The 22,424-nt window shown below is 44.8% G+C and overlaps 1 long non-coding RNA gene across 1 annotated transcript; it reads right to left on the bottom strand.

Moving 5' to 3' along the window:
• Nucleotides 1-2,005: 2,005 nt before the first annotated feature.
• On the bottom strand, nucleotides 2,006-2,764 carry LOC309359624. Its single transcript, XR_014163866.1, has 2 exons — nucleotides 2,534-2,764; nucleotides 2,006-2,243 (listed from the first exon to the last, which is right to left on the bottom strand). It is a non-coding gene; the product is annotated as an uncharacterized lncRNA (long non-coding RNA).
• Between the last annotated feature and the right edge of the window lie 19,660 nt (nucleotides 2,765-22,424).

Raw genomic sequence — 22,424 nt, 5'->3', positions numbered from 1 at the left:
CAGGAGTGTTGCTGTCACCTAAAAAATAAAACAAAATTCTTTGCAACCTGCTTTGGTCTTTCTAGCATAGCTAAAAAATAAAACAGAATTTTGTTGGCATCTTGGTCCCACCCCCCCTTGCTCCTTGGTGAATTAATTGAAAGGTAAAAAATTGCTTAGAAACAAAGAGTAGCTTCCTATTTAAAAGGTCAGTCTATTGACGCTTATATAGTGGGACCTTGGTTTAAGAACAGCTTTGTTTATGAGCAACTTGGATTAAGAACGCTGCAAACCTGGAAGTAGGTGTTTTGGTTTGTGAACTTTGCCTTGCATGCAGAACATGTTTCGCTTCCTGTTGAGTGTGTTCCATTTGTCAGTTGAGTCCCCTACTGCTATGGGAAAGCACATCTTGGTTTAAGAATGCTTTGGTTTAAGAACGGACTTCCGGAACGGATTAAGTTCAAAAACCAAGGTACAACTGTATATTGAAATAAATGTGTTGAATCAAAAGACTTAACAAAACATCCTTAAACAATGAAAAGGCAACAATCATTTCATTTCCTACACCCTTTATTTTTTGTTGTTCAGTCGTTTAGTCGTGTCCGACTCTTCGTGACCCCATGGACCAGAGCACACCAGGCACTCCTGTCTTCCGCTGCCTCCCACAGTTTGGTCAGACTCATGTTTGTAGCTTCGAGAACACTGTCCCACCATCTCGTCCTCTGTCGTCCCCTTCTCCTTGTGCACTCTATCTTTCCCAACATCAGGGTCTTTTCCAGGGAGTCTTCTCTTCTCATGAGGTGGCCAAAGTATTGGAGCCTCAGCTTCACAATCTGTCCTTCCAGTGAGCACTCAGGGCTAATTTCCTTCAGAATGGAGAGGTTTGATCTTCTTGCAGTCCATGGGACTCTCAAGAGTCTCCTCCAGCACCATAATTCAAAAGCATCAATTCTTCGGTGATCAGTCTTCTTTATGGTCCAGCTCTCACTTCCATACATCACTACCGGGGAAACCATGGCTTTAACTATACGGACCTTTGTTGGCAAGGTGACAAAATTGTAAATTCTAAAAAATAAATAATTGGTGTTTGCTATTTAGATCAATCCATATAGCTCACTGAGTAGAGCACGAGACCCTTAATCTCAGGGTCGTCCTTTGAGCCCCATGTAGAGCAAAAGATTCCTGCGGCGGCTGGACTTGAAGACCCTCGTGGTCCCATCTAACTCTTCCATGATTCTGTAATCTAAGGGCATTGCTTTCAAATGAAATCATTCTCTGTGCACTCAAACACAGTTCAAACACATTCAAAGGATTTAATAAAAAGTAATCTTTATTAAATAGTTTTCCAGATGAAATACATTGTTTCCGAGAGATTTGCATGGGGAAATCTTTTCGATTCCTCAATAATAAGGGGCAGTGGGGTGAGGGAGGCCAGGGCCACATCCACACCATTTCATGTGCTATGAAGCCGCTTCAAACACTCATGGCTTCTTCCCCCAAAGAATCTGGGAGCTATAGTTTGAAAAGGGTGCAGAGAGTTGTTAGGAGACCCCCTGTTCCCCTCCAAGAGCTACAATTCCCAGAGTTCCCTGGCAAAAAGGGAACCCCAACCCTACCCCCTAACCAGAGCTACAATTCCCAGAGTTCCCTGACAGGAAGGGAACCCTACCCCTACCCCCTAACCAGAGCTACAATTCCCAGAGTTCCCTGGCAAAAAGGGAACTCTACCCCTACCCCTGTCGCTAACCCTAACTCTAACGCTAACCCTTAACCCTTAACTAGAGCTACAATTCCCAGAGTTCCCTGACAAGAAGGGAACCCTAACCCTAACCCTATCACTATCCCTACCCCTACCCCTGCCTTACTCCTAACCCTGCCCCTACCCTAAGCCTAAGCCTAAGCCTAACCCGCCTAACAACTCTCTGTCCCCTTAACCACCTACAGTTCCCAGAATCCCTGAGGGGAAGCCATTCCTGTTCAAAGCGTCTGCAAAGCACTTCTAATGGACGGTGCGCCTAATGTCGCCTAATGTTTCCTCCCTCATTTTCTTCTCTCTCCCCACTGCCCCATCACTTGCAATGCAGCAGATGTCCGCCTGCAGTCTTCCTTCAAAGCTCCTTCTCTCAGGTACGTCCACGGCTTTGTCCATTGCTCGCTGCCAATATTTCACATTTATTTCTCCAATGTAAATAGGGACGTCCTGTGGTTCTCTTCATGACTTTGAAGGCTGGACTTGGGGAAAACCTCACCGGCTCCGGACATCCCTGTAAGGCAAAGGCAAAGAGGTGGGTGGGATGGCCCCCATCCAACAGCGTCCCCCCAGACTCCTCCTCTGTTTGGCTGCCTGTTCACAAACAAGGCTTCCAAACCACTTTGCATCCATCTCAGACAGCGTATCCTCACGGCATCCACTAGCCTGAATGCAAACTCTTCCAACAACCACCCACCAGCTGCAGCCTCGCCAGGTCCATTGCCAGACATCAACCAGCTTCAGAGCTGAATATCCGTTGCCTTCAGGTAGCGAATCTCACCAGCAAGTAAACTTTGTACTTGCCTTCTCCTTGCTCCACAGCATCCCAGCACCAGGCAATTGCCTCCTTCCGCTTGTCAGCTTGCTGCTACGGGGCAGGAGACCACCAGGGCTGGGTGCCACCGAGCTGCCCATTTCTCTCGGGAGGGCAACTGCCGAGTCTTGCGCCTTGGCCCACATTTATACCCGCTCGGCTGCCAGATGTGTTTGTGGCATCACAGTCAACCCACAGACAATGGCAGCAGCTGGGGAGGCATCACCACCACACTCTCAGCCCTCACAATGGGGGGGGGGGCGTAGCTCAGCAGCCAACACCCCCCCCCCAGGTTTGCCAATATCTTGTTCCAAGGTCCCTCCGATTCCAATCAAGACGGACAGAGGAATCAGTTGTGATAAACAGAACGTTTTGAGATCAAAAGCTGAAGTTGAAAAACGGAATATGTCGCCTATGACAGTGTGTGTGGGAAAGGTCAACTACGAATGACCCCAGATTCAGGTGGAAGGCCATGTTGATCTGTCATAGTCATAATAAATAACAAGATGAAAAGATCTTTTTAAATAATTCCAGTGGCACCTTAAAGATCAACTCAGTATAAGTTTTCAAGGTATGAGCTTTTGTGTGTAATACACACTTCGTCAGATACTTCAGCCTTCTAACTCTTGAAGACTGTTATGGCCAGTTGGTTCCGCAGGGAAGGGCGAGGGATTCTTAAAGGGATAGATGACCAAAATTACGGTAGCTTCTAATTGCATTCTATACAGGATCTTAAAGTAGCTGTCTTAATGCAGAAGAATTTTAGAAATACACTTGAAAGAGAAAAAAAATCCTTCCAGTAGCACCTTAAAGACCAACTAAGTTAGTTATTGGTATGAGCTTTCGTGTGCATGCACACGAAAGCTCATACCAAGAACTAACTTAGTTGGTCTTTAAGGTGCTACTGGAAGGAATTTTTTGTTTTGACTATGGCAGACCAACATGGCTACCTATCTGTAACTTGAAAGAGAAGTTGCTGAATTACAACTCATTACCAAACTAAAAACTATGGAGAGACCTGGTCTGAATGGATATATTGGATTCATGTCCCATTATACATCCTAAAGCTAAATTACTGGAATTATTAAAAAAGATCTTTTCATCTTTCATCTTGTTATTTATTCCGAATGACACCTGCATACAAACAAGCAACTTCCTTGGGCAGACGTCTGCTCCAAGGTTGCTAACTAATACTTTTTAAGTCTCCCACTGCAAGGTGGGATATAAAGGCAATAAGAAAGTAAATAAGATTAAGCCTTGAGATGTGTAAGATGGCAATTTGGGATTAGATAGCCCCTGAGCATCTTACCCCGTGCTGTTGTTCTTTTAAATGAGCTAATAACAATAATAATAATTTATTATTTATACCCCGCCCATCTGGCTGGGTTTCCCCAGCCACTCTGGGCGGCTTCCAACACAATATTAAAATACAGTAATACATCAAACATTAAAAACTTCCCTAAACAACTATTGTTGCACTCAGTGCAGAAATTAGGGAAAGGCTGTAATATGGCTAGGTCCTGTGCTTTCCCCGCAAGACCAATACAGCGGAACCTTGGTTCTTGAACCTCTCCGTTGACCAGCGTTTCGGAACCTGAACGCCAAAAACCCGGAAGTAAATGCTTCCATTTTCAAACGTACCTTGGAAGTCGGACGGCTTCCGCTGCATGTTTTTCAATTTTCTCAAATGAATTTGCTGACGTGCCTTGGTTTCCGAACGTTTCGGAAGTCGAACGGTCTTCCTGAATGGATCACATTTGAAAACTGAGGTTCAGCTGTAAGTGCTGGAACTTGCCATGAAGTGGTTAGAGTAGGTCGCACGGTGACTCGGGGCAGCCCTGAACAGATGCTGGTTTGACAACAGCCGGGTTCTCCACTGGTAGAGGTGCTATCAAGTATGGCAAGCTGTCTCCCTCACTACTTTGGGAGTTGCTCCTGGTTCTGGTGCACCGCGGGTCGTGCCATGGCCTCCCGCCAAGCAGGCATCGGACAGAATACACGACCGTCAGATTCCTTTAACGGAATACCCCTAAAAATTGAAGGCATAGGCGATGGCCACACCTAGCACTTCAACACACCACAACATTATTCCAATGCCTAACCGCCACCTGAGCCAAAGGCTCGCCGCCAATACCTTCAAAGCTGCAACCAATCCCAGATACTTTTGCTGACACTAGCTAACCAAATGTCGTTCCCCAGATCCGATAAGTGGATGCCGTCATTCCGGTATAAAGCTTGGTCGCCGATCTGGATACGGTCATGATAAATGACTCAGCCATACATAAAGCGCATCCAACGGGCTACCGCCCAATTTACGAGTTTCCTGGTTCTTTCAATGGCCATACAGCTTTGCGCACAGCGCCAAACAGTTCTTTTCAAGAAGAAGGACCAGAACACCGTTGTTCTGGGACACAAGACTGCAAATGCATTCAAGTCTCTTTTTATGCTCCACAACAAGTCCACACTCCTTCTGTTAGCGAGGTCATTCTCCCCCAAATGAATCACAAGGATGTCGGGAGGGCCGAACTTGGCTACTTCCTCCCACAACAATGGCATAAGCTCCTCCCAACGCATGCCTCTTCTCGAAAACCAGGAAACTCGAACACCATGTGGAAGGCCAAGATTGGGTGCAAGGCCGCAGCTCACCGCTCGTACGTGGGCCCAATGAACTATACTGTGGCCGCAAATCCACACGCTTCTCCTGAGCATAGCTGGGGGTAAAAGACAGAAAAGAAAAGGCAGATAAGTAGGGTAAAGCTGCAGGTCACATATTAGACTTATAAGCATTGGATTTCCACCGGCCCATTTCTTTGATCCTGTCCGCCGGTAGCCCCAGGTGCGCGGCCGTGGTTGCGGCGCCAATCCTAAATGAGTGTATAGCGTACTCCTGGGAGGATAGACCACAAGCCTCAATAGCCTTGCGAAGTACTCTGGTGAATTGGTGCCTCAACAAGTGTGACCCATCTTCATGGACCAGAAACGGACCCGGGCCGGGCGGTCTGAGGTAGAGGTACCGCCTAGTGTCCTCTACCGGGCATGGGCCCTGCTGTGCCTACGCCATGAGCTTAACTAGGACACCCTTACCAGCCTGATCAGTCTTGGACTGACGTATACGCACTGTCACGGTAGTTTCGGTCAACTGCACGTCCTCGCACAGGAGGCCACGTGTTGAACCTCGTGCACTAACTTCAAACACCACCTCACCAACTCTAAGCGCGGCAAAAAAGGCGATAGCGTATGCTGCGAAAAAGAGACGTGCCTCGAACCTGGTCCAGCAAATTGACCTGAGTTTTATGCGTATCTGAGATAACAACCCGTAAGAAATCGGCTTACTGCCCTCGGCCCTGGGAGGTTGTAACCTGCCCCAACCCTCAATGGCTCTACGGATCAAGAAGTCGCTACACGGGTCATGAGCAAATGTAGCTTTTGAAAAGAAGCTGATGGCGGCTACGTGAATCTTTAAGGTTTTAGGAGCACGTCCCAGATCATCGAGATGGGAAAGGTACTGCAAGACATTGTCAGTGGTAGGAAGTACGTTATGAGAGAGCCCAGATAACCCAGACCTGAAACCAAGGAAATCACACCAGGCCTTCTTGTAGGACCTGAGAGTGGAAGGTGCCACGGACGCTAATACTCCCTGTATCACTTTGTGTCTCCAACGTTCCACAGGCACTCCGGAAAGGGTTCGGGCAACAGTTGTGCTCCAGGTGCAAGCGACTGGAAGCAAGGTATCTGAAATCGAGACAAGGCATCGGCAATGTCATTATTGGCTCCGGGTACGAATTTGGCTGAAAATATTATGTTGTACTCAAGGCACCGGAGGACGAACGCCCACAGAAGGGAGGAGACCCTCTCAGACCGAGATGACTGCCTGGCTAGAATGTTCACCACCGCCAGGTTGTCGGTCCTGAAGCACACACGGTGATCACGAAAATCTTCCGTCCAGATGTGAATGGCCACCACTATTGGAAAGAACTCAAGAAAGGTGAGATCCCGCGTGATGGCCTGACCTTGCATGCCGTCGGCCATCGTTGTGCCCATCAGCGGCCCTTGAAGTACAAGCCAAAGCCTAAGGACCCAGCCGCATCCGATTGGACCTGGAAGTCTGACGACAAATTCAAGACATCCTGCCATAGAGATGCCCCATTGTAGTTTTCCAAAAAAAAAGTCGTCCACACCTCCAGATCTGCCTTGACCGACCTGGGGAGGCGGACCCTGTGGTGCGGGTGTCTAAGACCAACTGACAGCCTGGCCAGGCGGGCACAGAAGGGGCGTCCGGGGGACACCACCCTGCTAGACCCGGAGAGTCCCTATCGTCTGTTCCCTGCTGCGGGGGCTTCTCTGGAACTGGAACCCCGCCTTCCCGAAAGGGCTACTTCCCTTTGTAACACGCTACGGCTGGGAGTACCCCTGCACACCTCTCGCACTCGTGCAGATACTTACAAGACTGCCTTTGGCATGACCCCTTATTGAATTCCCAACATACCTTGCGCTTTGGCTCCCTTCTCAGGTCCGGCTTAGCCGTGCGATAAGAATCTAATGGCTTCTTCTCAACATACGGGACGACCGCCACAGACCAGGTGCCATTTTCAATTTGATCCCAGCATGCTAGAGGGATCCTGGAAACCTTCCTTCAGACTTTTATCATAGCTAATGGTGGCGGCCACCCCAGAAAGCGCACAGGGTGTTCTGACTCTTCATCCATGTCGCCCGTTTTTGACTTGCTCTTCTTACACACATGCTTCTTCTTGGTGCGTCTTTTACCTGACGGTTTGTCCCCCCTCAACTGTCGGAAGCTCCCCCTCCAGCTGCTGGGCTGCTTATTCTGCAAAGAACCGGAAGAACTGGACGCAACAGGGTTATTGACACAGGCCGGCGGCCTCCGCACAGGCGACCCAATGCAGATTCTGAGGGCCAGAGGCCTAGTTTGCACTGCCGCAGTTACTGCCTGAGAGCTTGGGCCTGCACCTGAGAACTGGGAATCGTTGAAGAGGGCAGCAGAGGTGCCTGGGAGGTCATCAACCTGGGTGAAAGGCGGGATCTCCGGAACCACCTGGGAATCTAGTATCATATCAGGGGTAGCAGCGGAGGGCATGGGGTTAGGGATTGCTCGAAAAAATGCTGCTCATAATCATCAATGAATGATCTGAAGGCATTTAGGTAGTGTGAACTAGGTTTGGGGTTATTATCCCATCCGTGAGCCGATTCCGCCGCAGAGCACTTCCTCTTAGGAGCCATGGATAACGCGCTAAAGTTACTGCCACAAACACATGCGACTGTTTACAAGTGGTTGTACAGGCACATGTTATAGATTCTGAAACGAATGTATTAATTAACAATTGATTTACTTATAATAAATAACGATTTTTCCAAGTATTTGGTTAAATGTTCAATTGTTTATCCAATTAGTATGTGTGTGTGTGTGTTAATTATTACTATATATATATATATATATATATATATATGCTTTCGTAGATTTTCACGGGTACAGGAATGCAGGTTTTGGTGTCCTCGGGTGTCTTCCCGTGTAAAAGTTGGGGTGTCTAGGCGATGTTTATGGAGGATTTTGCTAATTTTATCTGTAGTGCCCTTGATATAAGGAAGGAGGGCCATGCCATTGTTTTCTTCTGTGTCTTGGTTTTTGGGGGGTGTTTCTTTTTGGATTAGCTTCGTAACCCTGTTTTGCTGGTATCCAGATAAAATTAGCAAAATCCTCCATAAACACAATATCAAAACAGCCTTTTGCACCAACCAAAAAATAGCCAATATCCTCAGAAACCCCAAGGATAAAATCCAGTTGGAAAACCAAGGGGTCTATGAAATACCCTGCAAAGTCTGCCCAGCCACGTACATTGGACAAACAAACAGACGAATAAATGCACGTATCGCAGAACACAAGAATGCCGTCAAAAAAGAAGAAAAAACTTCCTCTCTTTTCCAACACATGAAAGAAACAGGACACGAAATTAATTTTGCAGATTCCAAATTGCTCTTTAACATGGAACATCACCACAAGAGAATAATCATGGAAGCCATCGAGATAGAGAAACACCCTCACAACATGAACAAGCGTGACGACACATCCCGCTTGCCAGACATCTGGAAATTAGCCCTCCCCACAAAAACTGACACCAGATCCAGAGGCACACAGAACGCCATCACCAATCAACCACACCAGACCCAAACCCAGACCCTCTCCACAGATAAATTACAGACACCATCCAGTAGCCAAACCATGGTGGCACCTCCGGATGCTGCACCCCCCTGCAATCCCTACACAGATCTGGCTGACACAGGCCACAAAACCACAGCTCGCCCCTATACACGAAGCCAAGCCAGAGCACAACTAAGTGCAGTACAGCCATCTTCTCAGAAAAACTCTTCACAAAGTTCAAGAGGTCAAGACACAAAGACTTTAGCAACTAATCCACACCTAATGACCCACCTAAGTGGTACTCAGGATATCACTCAAGAAATCACTCAAGATATCCCTCAAGTAATTAAGGAACAAAAGAAGAAAAGGCACACTAGCCTGGGAACTTCCTCTCTGCCCAGAACATTGGAGGCTATACACCACACCCCCTCAACAGTATTTATAGGAACTCAAACACTGAGATCCTGCTCTGTTCCAGTAACAAGAAGCCGAAAGCACCAGCCTGAAGATGACGAGTGAGACCTCGTCGAAACGTCGCCTAGACACCCCAACTTTTACACGGGAAGACACCCGAGGACACCAAAACCTGCATATATATATATATATATATATATATTAAAGATGCTTCCTACTTCATATTATAATATCTCATTCGATATGCAGGGGTCCCATACAGGGATCAAACCAGCAATCTTGGCATTATCAGCACTATGCTCGACCAATTGAGCAATCCAGGCTCTCTAGAATTGTGTGGGACCCCGATGGTCATTTAGTCCAACCCCTTGCAATGCAGGAATATGCAGTTGTTCCATACAGGGATCAAACCACCAACCTTGGCATTATCAGCCCCATGCTCTAACCAGTTGAGCTATCCAGGCTGTCTAGAATTGTGTGGGACCCCATGGGTCATTTAGTCCAACCCCTTGCAATGCAGGAATATGCAGTTGTTCCATACAGGGATCGAACCTGCAACCTTGGCATTATTGTCATCATGATCTAAGCAACTGAGGGTTCCGAAATATATGTCAATTATTTATTATTAATTTTATTTTTTATGTTTATTAATTTTATTTATCTATTTATCTATTTATCTTTAGATTTATTTAATTAATTAATCAATTTAATCTTGGTATGTGATGCCATTCCACTTATCCTCTTTATTTATTTATTTTTATTATATATTATTATTAATATTCTTTATTTTAATGTTTTATTTATTATTATTATTATCATTCTATTATTATTTATCTTTTATTTATTTATTTATTGTTATTATTATTTATTATTATTGTTATTTATTAAAATCTAATCCAGTATTATTTGTTCAATCAATTACCACTGTATGTAGAATTAATTATTGATACTATCAACTGTCTACTGTAACTGACGATGATTTGAAATAATTATTCATCACTTGACTGTTCTGTTTGTATATGTCTATAAATTTATTTATTTGACACCAAACAAATGGGTCAGGTGGATAGACACATCTAAATATTTAAACCTGCCTCCTGAGGAGCAACTCACAAGCATGTAGTGATGAAACAATAGGAACAGCAGGGCAACGCAGCCCCCATACTGCAATCAAATGGAATCAAAGAAAATCGCTCTCAGGGAAATGTCCTTTAACTAACACTTTGCAAAACAAAAGGTAATGCTGGAGGCCCAGCAGAAGGAAAATGCTGCCAAAAACAATGTTTCCTTGAGTTGATTATTAACGCTTGGCCATATAAATTCTTAACTTCAGCTGAATTAACTACACTGTGCAAATTCCATGCAATAGTATGCTCAGAACGCACTTCCTTATTAATTTATGTATCTGTTAGTCAATATACAATTCAGGCAGATGCACACAATCAATTATATAGAGCTGCTTCCTCAGGTAAAACTCCTAGTGATTTAGAGGGATGGTACAATAGAACAATCAGAGAACAACAGACACGGGAACTGCTATCAAATGAAAATGTAGGAAAAATACACTTAAGGAAATGGTCCTTCTACCAGCATTTCAGCAGAACAGTGAGCCTTTTAAATCAATCAATCAATAAAATCTCATTCAATCCTCTGCAATGCAGGAATATGCACAGGGTCCCATACAGTATAAGCTATACGTCACTTAAATGCACCACTTGTATTTATTTATATTTATTAAATCACAACCCAGCAAGAGTTCAAGCAGCAGCGCTCAGCTAGTTAGCACCTGGCTCCAAGGAACAGACCCATACACAAAGAAACCTCAACTGCAGTCAGACAGAATTGGAAGATAATTGCCTAGAATTAAATGTTGCCCCTTTTAAATGATAGGCAAATCTAGGCGCAAAACAACGCCAAGTAATCAGAATTGAAAATAACTGCTTACTAGGAAATGCCCAGAAGCTGCAGCCAAATTAAGAGAAAAGGAAATCAACAAGATTCCAGGCCCACACCAATGGCCCTCTGAAAAGGAGGGGTGAGGTTGCTCTTAAGGGGAATATCTCACTACTGGGAAAACGTCTACCAAACAAAGGAAACTTTGCCAAACAAAGAAAAGTAAATCTTTGCCCACAAGGTCAGCTCCATAAGGGTGCTTAAACAGACAAAAGACTGCAAATGGTCAAACTGCTGGTTAGTTAAACTGACAATGCAACTAGAGCTGCTGAACTGCCAGGTGCTTAAAGACAATGCCTAACAAACTGCTGGTCACTCAGAGAGCAATCAAGCCTGCAAGCAAGCAAGTTGAAAAACCTGTCTGGTAACTGTGATGACTCAGGCAAGAAGCAAAGGGAACTCTGAAAGGGTGGGGGTGCTGGGAGGGAAGAGGGGTGGAGGGAGGAGAAGGAAAGCCTGGGGGGGAGTTGGGGGGGAGGGGGTAAAATGAACAAGCCAGACAAGGAAAAGTTTAGCAGAAAAGGAAAATAGCTGTCCTTTACAGTGAGCCAAAATGAAGTGGAAATATAAACCGTGGGTTAGCCTGGACTTTTCAGTAAGGTTCTATAAGCTGCAACCTTTTTTGTTTTGTTTTGTTTTGTTTAAAAGCGATTTCCTTTAGGGACCCTGTACTGGCAAGTGAAGCCAATGACAAGAACCAGGCAAAGGTACACCTTCAAAGGTTCTAAACGTATAAATGTACAATGCTGAGGAATGGTTCCCTGATCAGAAACCCTGAATTGTCCCCCCCCCAGCCCTGCCTGATTTCTTCCCCCAAACGCCAAGCGAAGAGGGGGGGTGGCTTAGATAAAGTAAGAGGGGTGAGGTTTAAATGCACAGTCTAATCTAAGCCCCGGCATCATTTAAAATTTCAGAGGGGGCTCCCGATTTAAGTGGTACCAATGGAAGGGATGGCAGGGTAAATCAAACCCACACTAAAAGAGTAATAAATCAACAAACGGCAGGCACACAAACACGCTGCCAGCACACACACACACGACTTAAAATTAGAGAGGAACAGTCAAGGGCAAGGGAGGGAAAAAATGTACAAGCACCCTGGCCAACAAATTAAAATGTAAGGCAAACCCACTCAGTCACCCAGACCAGCCAGACAATCGGACGGGCAAGGGCAATAGAGGGGAAAAAAACATACATGCACACTGGCCAAAATTAAATTAAAACACACAGCCACCAAGGCAGAGGCCGGGAAAGGAAAGTGAGGAGACAAGGGAGATAGTAAGACGGCATTCACGGCTGGTGGTGGAGTGACCATGTGCTGGGCAAAGGAGCAAGCTGCAGCTTAAGAAAGGTAATTCGCACTTAAAACGCCCAAACAAATCCAGCACCAGGAGTGGGGGAAAATAAAAGGTTAAATGTAGGTTTTACACAGAAAAGAGGACACAGCAAGACAGCAAGGCAAACCTGGGTGCCTGGTTTTTAAAAACAGTAAAGCAATGAGCGCACGCAAGCCTCCTAAATTTAAAAAGGCAAGCCAGGAATCAGACAGCCTCCACACACACAAACACCCCCCAACTCCAAACCTCGTGGCTGAGCTCTTCCCTACGATGACTCCTGACTCGTGACGGGACGACGATGAGGAATGAGGCCAGGGAAGGCTGGCACTGCAGCAAAAGGCTGCTGAACACGCCCCCACCGCAGCACCTGGTTGGGTGGCCACCGGGGGGCGTGAGTGCCAGCCAGGTGAGCTGGAGGCAGGGGGCAACGCCCCCTGCTGGGCGGTGCTCGGGCTCCCGCCCACAACCACTCCCCTCTCTTTCAGGGAGGAGAGTCTCTCTGGGAATGGCTTTGACTGGCCAGCTAAACTAGATGAGGGTAGCTGATGGGTCTCAAACCACTGATGAGTTAGGGACTTATCCTGCATGCAAAGACAGGCTCTTGCGGATTGAGTGGATGAGAACAATAGTTTTTCTTCTGTGAAAGACCTACATTGGCTCCCAGTACGTTTCCAAGCACAATTCAAAGTGTTGGTGCTGACCTTTAAAGCCCCAAACGGCCTCAGTCCTGTATACCTGAAGGAACATCTCCACCTCCATCGTTCTGCCCAGATACTGAGGTCCAACGCCGAGGGCCTTCTGGCAGTTCCCTCGCTGTGAGAAGCCACGTTACAGGGAACCAGGCAGAGGGCCTTCTCGGTGATGGCACCTGCCCTGTGGAACACCCTCCCACCAGATGTCAAAGAGAAAAATAACTACCAAAATTTTAGAAGACATCTGAAGGCAGCCCTGTTTAGGGAAGCTTTTAATGTTTAATAGGTTATTGTATTTTAGTGTTTTGTTGGAAGCCGCCCAGAGTGGCTGGAGAAACCCAGCCAGATGAGCGGGGTATAAATAATAAATTATTATTATTATTATAACTATCCCTCTCAGTTTGCTGGCAACTGCAAATTGGATGAGCCCCAACTGCTTCGTCCAAGTTGTTTATAAAGATGTTGCAGCCTGCAGCCCCCACTTGACACTTTTTCTCCGAATGACAAGCAACCATTAATGAGTTCTCTTTGGGTTCAGTCAGACAACCAGCTACAAATCCATCTAACAGTTCCCTCATTCAACCCACAGTTTACCACCTTCCTCGCAAAAATATCGTGGGGGACTTTGTCAAAAGCCTTTCTGAAATCAAGATACACTATGTCCAAAGCATTCCCCTGATCCACCAAGCATGTAACTCCGTCAAAAAAACTAAGAAATGAGATTCATCTGATGTGCTTATTTTTGAGAAATCCATGCTGGGTCCTAGTAATCACAGCATCGTTTTTAAGTGCTCACAGACTGACTGTTTCATTGTATGTTCTAGGAGCCTTCCTGGTTTTGATGTCAAGCTCACCATTCGGTAGTTACCCGGGTCTTCTTGTTCCCTCTTTTTGAAGATAGGAACAACATCTGCCTACCTTCAGTCTGCAGAGACCTCACCTATTCTCCAAAAATTCTCAAAGATCCTAGACAAAGGCTCTGAAATTACACCTGCAAGCTCCTTTAGTAACCTTGGATGCAGCTCATCAGGCCCTGGAGATCTGAATTTATTTAAAATAGCTAGCTGTTCCCTTACCTCCTCTTTTCCTATCTTGGACTACATCTCCCTTCTTACATCATTTATTTTGTTATCTCCAGGTTGGAAACTGCTTTCCTTTTGGGTGAAGACAGAGGCAAAGTAGGTGTTGAGTAGTTCTGCCTTCCCTCTGTCAACTACCACTTGCTTGTTCTTTCTCTTGCTTTGAACATAGACAAATAAACCTTATTTAGAATTACTTTTAACCTCTCTTGTTTATTCTGAGCTTTAACCAGCCTGGATCTTCATCCTAAACTGTTGTATTTTCTTCCTTTGTGATTTCCCCTTTCTTCCATTTCTTACACGTGTCCTTCCTGACTCTCAGCTCATCTGTAAGGATCCATCACATCCTGGTCACTGTCTCCTCAAGCTCCTGCCGTCGGGACGGAGATACAGGACGATGAAGACAAGAATGAGCCGCCGTAAGAACAGCTTCTTCTCCAGAGCGATCTCGGCCCTGAATGGGAAGCCTGGACTTTGAAAGTCATCTAATCTTCCTTGCTGTATTATACTGTATTGTTTTAATTAGTGTTTTTATAGTTATTTTGATTTTGTGTGGAGTGCCCTACCTGGGTGGATGGAGCAGCCAAGTAATTTCGTTGTCCCCGAGAGGGGGCAATGACAATAAAGATATTATTATTATTATTATTATTATTATTATTATTATTATTATTATTATTATTATTATTATATTATTATTATTATTATTATTATTATTATTATTATTATTATTATGCAGCCACATTGGTTTCCTTAGATGCCTCCCACTTTTCTTTCTTGTTGGAATTGTCTGCCTTTGAGCCTTCAACATTTCTCATTTAGAAGCTCCCATCCCTACTGGGCTCCCTTCTATTCATTCCAGACTATGGACCTCACTCAGTAGCTCCTTAAGCTACCGGGGCCTCTATGCATACTTTCCACTTTGGATCCAGGACATGGGCGCGAGTCAAAATGCCAGGGGTGGAAGTGGTGGCAGTATTGGCAGCGGCAGCAGCACTGCCCCTATCCTCTACTGGGCTCCGGGGGCCACGGCTTCCTCAGGGCTGCCTTTCACCACCAGGCTGCAGCTCCACTCCCAGCTCAGGCCTGAGCATGAGGTGGAAGTAGCAGAGAGAAGGAGGAGTAGGGGCAGTGGCCACCTCTCCTCCACTGGGCTCCAGCACTTGAGGAAGTGTGAAGGCCATAGCTTCCTTGGTGCTAGCCCAGTGGGAGGGAGGGAAAGAGCTGCCATTGAACAGCCCCCACCACTGCCAGAGGGGCAGAGAGCACCCAGAGCCCCTTTGCCTCCTGCTCCCCCTGTGCCAGCAGCCACTCATGCCCCCACTCCTTTCCATGTGCTGCCGCCACCTTCCTGCTGAGCTCACAGTTCCCAGGGGCCATGCGTTCTGCACACCTCAGTGGTGCCAGGAAGCCACAGTTATCCACTGGGGCTGGGAAAGGTGAAGCAAAGCGAAGAGAAGGGCTGTCCTTGCTTCCTCGCTCTGCCAACCTGGCATATCAATGTTTTTCAGCTCCCTCCATGAGCTCTGATTGGAGGAGAGGCTGGCTTCTCCCAGCAGCCACCACAACTGCCTTCTTTCATTGCTAAACTTATTTAGACACTGAGAAGAGCAGAAAGTTGTACTCCTCAATGGTGGCTGCCCAAAGGAGGACACACGGATCCCAGGACATTCCTGGATCCAATCAGAGAGCAGGCTGACTTCTTTAAATCTGGGATGCCCTGCTCACAAGAGAACAGTTGAGTGCTATGTTCTATGTATTCTGAGTTCTCCCTACGGCCTTCCTCCAGCTTATTCACTTCTATGTCTTCTTTAAAGGAAGTGGAATTAAGTGGAGGGATATTAGGTGGACCTAGGAGATCAGGGTTAAAATCACCAATCACAGTGTGATCTTGAGCCAGCTGGCTGCCTTCTCCCTACTAGTTTTTATAAGCCAGTAGCGGGAAGGGTCGAATACCACTGGAACACATAACCCACAATTCCTCTTTGAGCCAGCTTTCCATTTTTCATTGAACTGGGAAGGTTCAGTGGAACCCAGGTTGCTTGCTTAGGAACAACACCGTGAAGACCTCAGGAGAACTTATAACACCCTGCCAAGCTTTAGTCTCCACACATAGCCTTTCGCTTAGGTGTTTCCACCAACAGGGACACTTTATTGTCTGCAAATCCAAGAGTGTTCACCATGCAACAATTGTACTGCCCCAAGAATGCTCATATTGAACCTCATACTGTGGGGTAACAGTGCAAACTCAAGAAGGATCTTATATATTATCTCCCCCCCCAATAAATAGGAAATATTGGAACTTCAGTTTGTCGCTGTCAGTCACTCTGTCGATTTCATGACCTTACTGCCCTTTCCCTTCCCACATGCCACAACCACATGTATTGTATGTTTCAAGTTGTACCACTGCATTTAAGCCTCCATTGTCACCTTCATGAGTCCCTCACATTGCTTTCCAACTCTAAGATGGCAAAAGGAAATTCCCCACTTCCATAGGCATTGATCTATATTTGTTAATATACAGTAACTAGTCAGTTTCATCTGTTAGCCCATGCAATGTGGGATTTCTGAAGTGTTTAGAAAAACAGATGTCTGCATACACTAACCATTTCTGTAAGGAAATGTAAGACTCTGTATTGCACCTGCAACTGGAGCCTGTATTATTTTAACTATTTTCTCCCTTCCCTTAACTCTTGTACAAGGAAACATCCCTGAAAATCATGTCTCCATTGGTAACACATGTACAGTTGGGGAAAATGGTGCAGGTGTGATTGAGGAAGAGTGCTGGGAAAATTAGGAAGCTCCCTTCAGGGCACCAGTTTGCAGCTGGACTGCTTGCTTGCCTGGGGCACTCGAAATTGCAAGAGCACTACTCATTAACAAATATGCATTATTATTTTGAACTTACTGTAAGTCACAGAGCTCAATGCCCTAAGGAGATACCTTAGTAATTATCTCAAATTGCTGGGTTTCATCATCCATCTTGCCAAACCCCATGTACATTTTATCAGGCCATGAACACAATCAATATCAGAGTGCGGAAGTGTATATAAAATAAATCCTGTGTCATTCAGACCCCTGATGGGAAATTTCGAACATGCAGGTTTTCATGGATCAGATCATTGGCATTTTTTCTTTATCAAAATAATCCAGAGTCATTAAATGAATGTTCTTGTAATGCAGTTTATGGTAGATAAGATAGAAATCTGACTTTTGGCATCCCTGTTAGCTCCAAGATGGTCATAACATTTCTGCTGCAAATTCTTCTCTTCCTGTGGCTACAGTTGCCTCCAACTGAGAGCAAGGAACACTCTGCTAGATGCACCATGATGGAGCCTTTCCAGCTTCCATACCAGAATTATCAGAGAGGGGACCTAATCATTGGAGGAATCGTTACCTATTTTGGCTTTGTATTTGAAGAAATGGATTTCCATGAGCACCCAAACACAAAGCTTATAGATGAACTTTTGTAAGTAAAAAACTCTATCTTTCATAGCGTACCCTTGGTGAGCTCATGTATGCTACAAGTGCACCAAGCATACAGTGTCATGCTCAGAACATGTTTCCATGTGACTTTTGTCAGGTAGGAATATTAAACATCTATTTTCTTCTCTTTACATTGTCATCTTGTCATCTTCTTCTTTGTTGCTTTATTCCGCTTCTTGGGCTTTCTATCTTCTGCCTGTTCTTCTTTCTCATCACCTGATCCCATGGCTCTCACCGCTTTCTCCCAACTTCATCCTCAACCTCCCTCTGTGTTTCCTTTCACACCATTAACATCCGGTTTTCCATTGCAGCAAAGCTTGATCCTCACTTTCACAATCACTCTCTTTTAACCTGACAGACACAGATACTGTGGCACATGAATATCATAGATTTTGTATTATACCTGCTACTATGCAATGTAAACCATATTGGGTAATATAAACAGCAGTTGCAAACTTGTTTTTGCAAAACAAAGTATCAAAATTTAGTTATATGTAAAGGAGACCCATTGAAATTAATACACCTAACATAGTCTGGTCTATTTAGTCATCCTTCAATACGTATATATCACTCATTCTCGGAATCCTGCTCACAGCGCCATCTATGTCACCAAACCGTGGTAACTTGGTTCTTTTGAAATCCGGAGAGACAAGTGATATCCCATATGTTATAGGACTTTCAATAACACACGTCGGAGACCAGACCTGGGTTTACACACCTTTCATGTAACATTTATTTCATATAGTCAAGTATACATTAATACATTGGTAGCAAGAGGTTCAAAAACTCAAACATTCATTCATCCATACTTACAAGGCCCTTCACATGAGTTGATGAAGCCTCATGCAAGAATTGTGGGTGTCGAGCTGTAGCGCTAGTCCTGGCACACTGAGGGCATGCAAAGGGGTCCTTTTTATAGTCTTCTTTCCCATGGATTGTCTGCAGAGGGGCTGTCTCCACTGCTTTCCTCCTGCTCTCCTCCTGGAAAACCATCAAGAAAACCCTTCGCAGTCGTACTTCAAAGCAGACAGATAGTATTTTCCAAACCTTTATCACACATCCGTGTCCCTTTGCCAGCTCCTCCCTGTTCTTGTCAGTGGGTTTTTTTAAATTAGTGTTGTCCATTGCCAACTTCTTCCTGTTATCAGGAGATTGTTGCTTTCAGGAAACAACACCAATGTTTTTGGACACAGTCATACAATCTTTCTTGATAAAACTCGTTTTTTGCTTCGCTTGGCAGCATATCATGCTTTGCAAATTCTTCCATTTGCTCTGGGCCTAACATTCATACTATTCATAACAATGGACTTTCTCTTATGACTAACATTGGCTGGAGTATTTTTTTGTACAGCCACAATTTTATTTGAAGGAGGGAAAGATGGAAGCTCAGTAACTGTGAAAGAATATATACTGTTCCACCTGATCTGCTCTAGTCTCTACTATCTACCTACACCAAACACTAACTATCTGAGAGGCACCAGTCAGAATTTCTGACTTGGCAACTTCTCATCCAATGAGTGTCCGTTGGTTGCTAAAAGGAAATAAGGAGTTAAGAGGAGGATGTGGCAACTTATATACATGTATGTGAGCTAGGAAGTTACCTATGTGCTTAAGAGGGAGAGGAGGAGAATACATCTGACAAATAGTATAACTCTTGAAGTACTACCAGCATACCCTCTCCCTGGTGTTTGCTGTGAAAGAAATAAACAAGAACCCTAATATTGTACCAAATACGACCTTTGGGTTCCACGTCTATGATAGCTACTTAAATGCAAGGATGACTTATCAGAACACCCTGAAACATCTGTCCATCACAGAAAGGATTGTCCCCAACTTCAAATGTGACAAGGAAAAAGAAAATATTGCTGTTATTGGAGGAGTTGACTCTGACATCTCTCTCCACATGGCTACTGTCTTAAGCATCTACAAGATTCCACAGGTATAGTAAGACTGGGGGCTGTGAAGCTCTTCTGCCTCAGGTACAATAATGATCTTCTGAGTTGTCCATGCTTTCTTTTACTTTGGCTCATTTTTCTGAAAAAGGAGGTGAAAGTTAAAAATATAACCGATACAAAAGCATCTGGGGGAGTTTTGCAGTAGTGGTTGGAGGAGAGGGGCTTTGGTGCTTACCAGACTCTGTCTCCCATGTGTCACTGGGAAGCAGCAGGGAGGTTGGAACTGGGCAAATGCAGCAGCAGGAGTCTTCCTCCTGCTCCCAGGAAGCTGCACAACATCAGTTGCAAAAGGTCAGAAAAACTCTGGTACTTCTCCTCACCACCAACTGCTGGAGATGCAGATTATGCTATTGTCCATTTATATGCCATAAATGGATTTCTAAACTTCATCAGCATCTCAAGTGTCCATTTCTCTCGTTTTTTAAGTAGTTCTGGCTAATCCACAGATTTCCCAGCTATTTCTCCTAATGTAATATATTTTTTGATTTCATTTTCACTAATGTATTCACTTTTGCGACCAGTATCATTTTAATATAAAGCTTTGCTTTTGGTTGGAGAAGTGAATTGCAAAATTCAGAGAAGTACAAATGTCAGAGGATAGCTGCATTTTGGCTCACAAATTGTTTCAGGAATTGTGAATCAGGTTTTTTTTTTATTATTACGATGTTCATTGAACTCAATTCCTCTCCTATCCCTAGTTGTGTCTCATCAGGATGGTTCCAACTAAACAAGGGAGTTGCTTGTCCTGATTTTGTCCAGTAGCCCCAACCACTTTTGCTCAATGGTCAAGGAGTCCAGGAAGTTCTGTAGAACCACAGGTTCCCCTCTCATGAAATATATGACAATGTCCAAGTACAAAGGAGTTTCTGAACAGACAATCCCTCCACCGTTCCGTTGAGCTGTGCTTCTTTCTTCCTAACTAACAAAACCTGTGGGTATAGGTCCAGATCTTGAATTATTTTAGTGGTGTACATCACTGCAAAGTATAGAAAAACTTGATGCCTTTATTTATAACCGTTTGCTCTAACTCTCCAATTCTTGTGGGGTTGATTTCTTCCTCCAGATTGCTTACTGCGTATTAGCTCCAGTGAGAAGCCCAGAGTTGCAGCCCCAGACATTCTACCGAACGGTGCCCAATGAGAAATATCAATATGCAGGGATTGTCATGCTACTTCTATATTTCCAGTGGACATGGGTAGGAATTGTGGCATCCGATGATGAAAATGGAGAGACCTTTATGCAAACCTTAGTGCCAATGCTTTCCCAGCATGGAGTCTGTACGGCTTTCAATGAAAAACTACCAGCCATATCTCAGGGTCTAGATAATTTCAGTTCCCTGGAACTCCTTCGGGCCAAGTCCTCTTTCCTGGTGGCCTCAGAAGTCAACATTTTGGTTCTGTGCGCAGAACCTCAGACCATTACAGTTGTGAAATGGATGCAATATTTCTATTCATTAGCTGAAGATATTGCAGAGAAGTCTACAGGCACCGTGTGGATTTTGACAGCCCAATGGGCTTTCACTTCAGAAACAATGCAAAGGTATTATGACATACAAGTCTTTGATGGTGCCTTGTCTTTTGCAATTCACACAGAGAAAGTCCAGGGATTTAAAGACTTCCTTCAGACCCTGAACCCCAACTCTCCAAATGGAGATGGGTTCCTCCAGGCTTTTTGGCAACAGGCATTCAGCTGTATATTTTCTGCTTCCAATGAGAGCAATGAAAACACAAACACCTGCACTGGCCATGAGAGTCTGGAGAGCCTTCCTGGGCATATTTTTGAAATGACCATGACTGGCCAAAGTTACAGTATCTATAATGCGGTTTATGCCATTGCACATTCTTTACATCAGATGCACTCATCCAGGTCAAAATGCAGAATGATGTCAGGCAGAGGTGGGCTCGATCCTCCAAAACTGCAACCTTGGCAGGTAAGATTTCCTGTTAAGAATAAACCTTTGCAAAGTTGAGCAAGAGAAATGAGAATTATGAAAAATTAAGAATTTGCTTGAAACAATTAAGGTTTGTTTCTTCCCATGACTGCCCACCCATTCTGTCCACCGACACCAACTATTTTCTAGAACCTGCATTTGTTTCTGCACTAAAGAGGAACATGTAGGGCTATTTTCAAATGTGGTTGCCTGGTCTATTTTTTAACTCCCTTCCAGTGATGTTCATTGATTATAGTGGGCCTGCAATTTAAGTTCATTTTACGTTGGTTTATTTACATTGGTAAATAAACAAATAGAGATCAGGGAAAACCCACCATGAGCTGCTCTCCATTTCTTTGTCCCCCTTCTCTCTGCCCACCCACCCACCTTGCAGTAGGGGCAGTTCCAGGGCTTCCTGACATGGCACCATTCTGCCTTTGCACACGGACCCCAGAGCTGAACCCTCACACAAGTGGCAGGCCAGCTGTACTTGCGAGAAATATTACTATTTGCTCCAAATGTTGTAGACTGCACAGTTTTGGACTACTTTCCATTGTGTGGAATATATTGATGGATACTTCTTGTTTCTACAATCCATAAAAGCTCTCCTTTTTAAACTTTGCCTTTGTTTTCTTCTGTCTAGCTGCACTCGTTCTTGAGGAGTATCTCCTTCAACAACAGTGCTGGTGACTTAGTGTCCTTTGATGAGAATGGGGAGTTAGCAAGTGTATTTGATATTATTAACTGGGTTACTTTTCCAAACCAAACCTTCTCCCGAGTGAAAGTAGGAAAGATAGTTCCACAAGAATCACAATATGTAGACTTCAGCATGGATGAGGAAGCCATCATATGGCACAGAGCTTTTAATCAGGTGGGACCATTGGATT

Source organism: Podarcis melisellensis (genome assembly GCF_964234715.1).
Source record: "Podarcis melisellensis genome assembly, chromosome: 16".
Classification (NCBI taxonomy): domain Eukaryota; kingdom Metazoa; phylum Chordata; class Lepidosauria; order Squamata; family Lacertidae; genus Podarcis; species Podarcis melisellensis.
Note: the sequence above shows the minus strand (reverse complement) of the source record. Positions and strands in the feature narration are given on the sequence as shown.